The sequence below is a fragment of the Cibotium barometz genome, chromosome 56, assembly GCF_041138505.1.
Source record: "Cibotium barometz isolate CiBa-2024 chromosome 56, ASM4113850v1, whole genome shotgun sequence".
NCBI classification, from domain to species: domain Eukaryota; kingdom Viridiplantae; phylum Streptophyta; class Polypodiopsida; order Cyatheales; family Cibotiaceae; genus Cibotium; species Cibotium barometz.
In genome coordinates this window covers 33,097,730-33,104,829 of record NC_141101.1, presented here as the reverse complement: position 1 = coordinate 33,104,829, position 7,100 = coordinate 33,097,730, and positions in this window count along the sequence as shown.

Here is a 7,100-nt window from a genome sequence, read left to right as displayed (position 1 = left end):
TCTGTTGGCGATGTAAAAGGTATTAAATCCGGATGTCATTCTATACGGCATGTTTTTACATTTTCTCAAAATGTTAAGCACCCAGCAACCACGGTGTTATGTTCCAGAGATTATACTCTTCACTCTTTAGGGACCCTTTCTTACAAGTGCCATTTTTGTGATGCACTAATTTGGAAATGTAAGGCATCAAGAAAGCTTCGACAATATGTGGGAAAACATTGTTATGCAAGTGGAAATATCTCTTTATTGCCTTTGAAAAATCCTCCTCCTGCATTAGCCAATCTGTTACTTGGTAATGATAATGTAATTAAGAAATACAAGAAGAATATACGCTCTTATAACAATGCGTTAGCATTTGTTTCACTGGGCGCTCACTTGGACAATCAATTTACTAAGAGAGGAGGTGTATTTAATTTTTGGATCCATGGTACTACCTATCATCGTGTTGGCTCTGTAATACCCGATGAAACACGAGATGCAGCTCCTTAATTTATGTAATTGTATGTGTATGATGATACAGAGCATGAATTGCAGAATAGACTTAATGGGATGCCTTCTTTAAATCATAATGTGCTTGAAAGATTGCAAATAATGATATATGAACACAATCCGTATGCTGGTGCATTTCGTACAATGAGAGAAATGCTACAGTCCAGTCCATCTCACACTAAAGCAGCTCAATCAACATCAAGACAATACTTGGTTCCTACGGGTAGTGAGGTAGCTGCTATCATGCCAGGTCAAGGGGATGATTTTCATGTAGGTCATAGAGATATTCAGATAATGTCTTGTGCATAGGTGCTATAAAGAGAATATCTAATTTGCATCGTTTATATATGCCTCTATTATATGTTCTTCTGTTTCCTTGAGGAGAGGATTGTTGGCATGTTGGAATCCCACTCCATGGTAGGAATAGACAAGGCTTAAATGAGGAGACAAAGACTGTAACTCAATTATATATGCATCGTTCATATATGCCTCTATTATATGTTCTTCTGTTTCCTTGAGGAGAGGATGGTTATGCATATAGATTACAAATAAGGGAAGATACAAATGCTTCTCTTTTGTGCGATGGTCAACTTTTGCCGCAATACATTGTTGATACATACATCAGCATGGAAGAATCAAGATTAGTATGGATAGGAAATAACCAAAAAGCATTCCGTGCTGAAGTATAAAAAGGGCTTGTAGTATGGTTAATGTCAGTGATGATGGGGTCAATAAAGTCTCTGGGGGCATTGTTGGCTACCCCGGATAGTTCTACCATCTACATATACTGGGGGGGGCTCGATATATGCATCAATTTTATCAGGATTCAATGGTAATTGTTAGGAAGATGGAAAAACTTGACCTATTTATTACCTTTACTTGCAATCCAAAGTGGGATAAAATATGCAATGCTTTATTGTCGGGTCAGGCTGCCCAAGATCAACTTGACTTGATGGCATAGGTCTTCTCTATGAGAAGCATAAGGATATGTTGCACTTATTTGGTGAAAAAAGCATTATTTGGAAGGGTAGTGGGATTCGTTTCTGTTATTAAATATCAAAAAAGAGGCTTGACACATGCACATATATGGTTGATATTGGAGGGTACATGTAAACCTACTAAGATTGCTCACTATGTGTTGAGCTTCCAAATAAGGTGATGTTTCCCGAGTTACACAAGATAATTAGCCAGTGTAATGTTCATGGACCATGTGGGGAACTAAATATGTGCTCTCCTTGCATGGTTAACGGGAGTTTCAAACATTGTTATGCTCGTAAGTTTTCTGAGACTACTATTGTTGATGACAATGGATATGCAACTTACATGCGGCGAGATGATGGTAGTTTCATCCAAGTAAAGAATCATAGGGTGGATAGTCAATGGGTTGTTCCATATAACCCTTTTCTCTCTATGAGATACAAAGCCCATATTAACATAGAAGTATGCTCTATCGTTACAACAGTGAAATATTTGTATAAGTATGTATATAAGGGACATGATAGAGCTACTATAGAATTGCAAGATACACATAGGGTTATTGATGAGATTAGTCAATATTTGGATGAACGGTACGTGTCTGCATTAGAGGCAAGTTGGCACGTATACCAATATGATCTGCATGATGAAAAGCCAAATATACAAAGGTTGCATGTTCATCTCCCCTTGAAAAATCATGTTATATTTAATGACCGTGATGATTTGCGTGATGTGTTGTGATAGAAACCGAAGAACTACTCTCACTGAATGGTTTAGAGCTAATCAATTGGATGCAGAAGCAAATAGCTCGCTATATGTTAATTTCCCTTGCAAATGGGTGTGGAATTCTTCTCTTCGGTCATGGACTAAAAGAAAAAAGGGAAATGTGATTGGACATATGTATAATGTTAGCCTGAGTGCAGGTGAGATATACTATCTACGCATGCTACTCACAGTGTGTAAAGGCTGCAAATCTTTTGAGGAAGTACGTACAGTGAATGGATAGTTATATCCATGTTTTAAGGCTACATGTGATGCAAGAGGAATGCTGGAGAGTGATGATGAGTGGTATACGTGTCTTCAAGAAGCTGCATTTCAGAAAACAAGATTCCAACTACGTCAACTTTTTGTCATCATTTTGGTTTTTTTTGCGAGCCGATATCTCCGGGAATGCTTTGGGTCAAATTTTGTGTCGAACTTTCAGATGATTTTTTCCATGGCTTGCAGAGAAGGTGTGTTGACGTTGGTGTTTGTCAATCTATAGCTAAGAATCAAGCTCTGTTACACTTGCAAGACCTCTTACAGCAATATGAAAAATGTCTACATAATTTTGAAGGGTTGCCTGTTCCTAATAGATCAACTATTGTTGCTATCAAGCAATGGATTGTTGATGGAAGAGATGATGTTTGATGTTGTTCAACAGGTTGATTTGGCTCTTTCCATGGAAAGGAGTCTTAATAGTTTTCAATCTAAAGCATTCCTCCATACCATCCTCCTTGAGGCATTAATTTGAACAATGGTGGTGTATTTTTCCTTGATGGACCAAGTGGATGAGGCAAAACATATCTATGTAATGCCTTGCTATCTCGATTACGTAGAGATAATCAAGTTGCTTTGGCATGTGCATCTTCGGGAATAGCTGCATTGTTACTTTCAAATGGATGCACTGCACACTCACGTTTCCAAATCCCATTGGTTTTGAATACTTCTAGCACATGTAATATTAAAGCTAATAGCCCATTGGCTGAGACGTTGAAGCTTGCAAGATTGATCATTTGGGATGAGGCTCCAATGATGCATAGGTATGCATATGAAGCATTGGACACAGGACATTAAAAGATAAAATGCAAAGTGATATAGTGTTTAGTGGCAAAATTATGCTCTTTGGTGGTAACTTTAGGCAAATATTACATGTTGTTGCAAAGGGATCAAGTGAGGATATTGTTGATGTGCAACATTGTGCTGCTGGTCATACATTTGGAGACATGTGAATGTTTTGAAGCTCACCCAAAACATGCGAGTCATTCAGAGTGGTTATGATTCTATAGAACTAGAATTTGTCAATTGGACTTTACAAATTGGGGATGTCTCTATAAGACCAATCAAACAATGAAGGTAGAGTGGTAATTCCACCACGAATGTTGATCCATGGGAACTCCTTGTGCTGAGTTTGGTAGAATGGGTTTACAAAGATCTTCAAAGAGTGGAGGATTATGCATGCTTCATCAGACACCATGTTGTTCTTACACCACATGAAATCAAGAGGTGGATGAGATTAATGAACTAGCCTTGGCTGCATTACCTGGTCTTGAAAGAGAATACCTTAGTGAAGATTCGGTTGTTTCTTCTGAGAGTGATATAATATTGTATGCAGTTAAGTACTTGAATAGTTTGAGTCTGGGTGGTGGTTACCCTCCTCACCTCTAGCTTTTAAAGATAAATGCTCCTATCATGCTTCTCCATAATTTGGATCCTTGGCGGGGACTAACGGTACCAGACTAATATGTAAGCAATTTCACTCAAAGGTGATAGAAGCATAAATTATTATAGGTACAAACATTGGAGACATGGTCTTCATTCCGAGGATAACATTCATTCCATCAGTGCTTTAGTTGCCTTTTGACATGAGAAGGAGACAATATCCTATGAGGCTAGCTTTTGGTATGTCGATAGACAAGTCCTAAGATCAAACATTGAGTGTGTTGGGACTTTATTTGGCCACACAAGTATTCACGCATGGACAATTGTATGTTGCTATGTCACGTGTTAGATCATCAAATGTAGTGAAAGTGTGTGTAAAAGATATCATGGACCATGAAAGCATCAATGAAGGTACAAATGAAGTCTACACAGCTAATGTTGTCTACAAAGAGGTACTACAAATGGCATCTAGAAAAATGTAAATGTTATGTATGCCCATAAGTTGTCTACAAAGAGGTACTACAAATGGCATCTAGAAAAATGTAAATGTTTGTATGCCCATAAGGCAGCCTAGACAAATGCTAGAGACTACAGTTGTAGCTATCATTGTATCAATCAAGAAAACATTTGGAAGGAGAATGTTCACAAATAAGTGGCATGTGCAATCTATGGTGTCTTTCAGTAAGTGTACACACTTTCAAGTTGATTGATAGCGTTTCCATTGCCGGTAATATTGAATTGATGTGTATAAATATACTTACATTGTGTGGAATAAATGGTTGACATTGAGGTAAAGCCACCAGAGAGAGAGATAGGGGGAGGTGTGTGTGTACACATGTGCACGCTAGGTGTGTGTGTGTGTGTATGCATGCATGCCCACGCGAGGGGTGTGTATGTCGTAGAGAGAGAAGAGAGAAGTGATCCTACATATGATATTGCAATGCAGGAAAGCAAGCCCATTAGGGAGACGATTGCTCGCATTATTTTCCATGAGAAAAATGGGTGTGCTCACAAGAGATTGGTAGAAACCTTCCCGCCACTACGCCACATTGCCTTCTCCCCCCACAAAAGTCTATACATAAGTTTCCATCTATAGAGCTTTGGAAGGGTGTCACAAGATTGGCTCATGTACCTTTGTACCTTGGCAAGTTTGTGAAAAGTCCCTTAACATCCAAGGATTCTATTCAAAATCAAAACCCTTTGGCATTCATCATTATTGAATTTTTTAATGAAAACATATTTTATCCAGTAAAATACCAATGTTAAATCTTTGATGAAGTTTCCTCACATTGCTTGAGTGTTACTCTCCCTATGTCAAACATGTTTATGCATAAAATTAAGTATCAAACGCTATCATTTATAAACTTGTATGTGTGCATCGCATTTTTTAAAGAAACTATGACATACTTACAACCAAAATTTAGAAGCCTTTTTTAAAAGAAACTATGACGTACTTACTACCAAAATTTAGAAGCCTTTCTCAATCTTTGTTTTACTGATTAAGAAATCCATGTTATTCCATGTCTCCTATCACATGCTAGAAGACACTTAAGAAGTAGAACTATAAACTTGATTTTGAATGCTTAAAACAATGATGATGGTATTGTCTGCTATGAGAAAGCATCATCCCTCTCATTCTAAAAGTCTTCATCAAACTTTCACAATTCTATTCATCAAGTTTTTACTCACTCATATCAAGACAATGCTTCTCTTTGCCTATTAGAGATCACATCCAATAGTGTGTATGCTTTGGATTCTTATCTTCCAAGTTTTATCATTGAAACAAGTATGATGTGATGTTAAGGATATATAATGGTAACATGATTGTGCTTGAAGTTTGACAAATTTAAGTTTCATTTACTTGTAAAACATTTCTATTGTGTGGAGATTTCTAGCATATACAATGAATTGGCATTTAAAGTATAACATCTCATCTTTGAATGGTTACCTCTAGCATATCACCCATCTTTGAATTACTTCCATGCCATGTTTGGAGATTTCTATCTTATACAATGAATTGGCATTTCAAGCATGGTTACCTATAACATATCATCCATCTTTAAATTACTTTCATGTGATGTGTGGAGATTTCTAGCTTATACAATGAATTAGCATTTGAAGTATGGTTACCTCTAGCATAAACATATCATCCTTTAAGTCTCACTTAAATGTGAAACATTGCTATTGTGTGGAGATTTATAGCTTATACAATAAATTGTCATTTAAAGTATGGTAACCTCTAACATATCATCCATCCTTGAATGGTTACCCCTAACATATCATCCATCCTTGAATGGTTACCCCTAACATATCATCCATCCTTGAATGGTTACCCCTAACATATCATCCATCTTTTAATGACTTCCATGTGATGTATCCAAGTGCTTGACGAAGTGAATTAATCAAGTCTGACTGCTTTACATAAGAAGCTCATGAAAAGAAGTGCTACATTCATGGGACTTAGCCTCCTTGGTATGTCCAAAAACAATTTAGGTCCTTATCAATTGTTTAATTTTGTAGCATGTCAAAAGGATATGCTTGAAGGCAGCCTTTATACTCTCATCTCTTGCAAAACATAAGAAATCTGCTTCTCCAAGCATAAGCAATCAATGTTAACTTGTGGATGTGCCACTAGCTTAAAGGCATTACTTACCAAAAAATGTAAATAAGTCTAATTCAAGGGGTTTAAAAACCTAGATTTAAAACACTTTTTACAAAGATATCATTAATTGTACATGAAGGAGTGGGAATGTTCATGAAGGAGTAAGCTTTTATGTTATCTTAATTAATTAGTGGGAATGTTCATAAAAATGGTTGTTTTCTAGACATACTTCACTCAAAACACTAGTTATTCTTATTTATAGTAACTAATTCAAAGCCATGTAAATGTTCGAAGCCTAGGGAATATCTCAAGATGATTGAAGAGTGACACTAGATCCACTTCTTGAAACAAGGTCCATGTGTATATAGTAGAAAAGGGGTGATTCAACAAAACATTTCTTGCTATATGTGATAAGATGTGGACTTGAACATTGAAATGATTCTATAGTCATTTACAAAAGATAGCTTTAAGGGGTTCTTATCACACCCACCTTATATGCATGCAAGGTAAGATTTACACTTAGTTAGCTGGCTAGTGTGTGGAGCTCAAAGTGATGGTTGGATCCTTGCACAAAATATTCAATGAGTAAATTGCCACACTATTCTCTTCAATG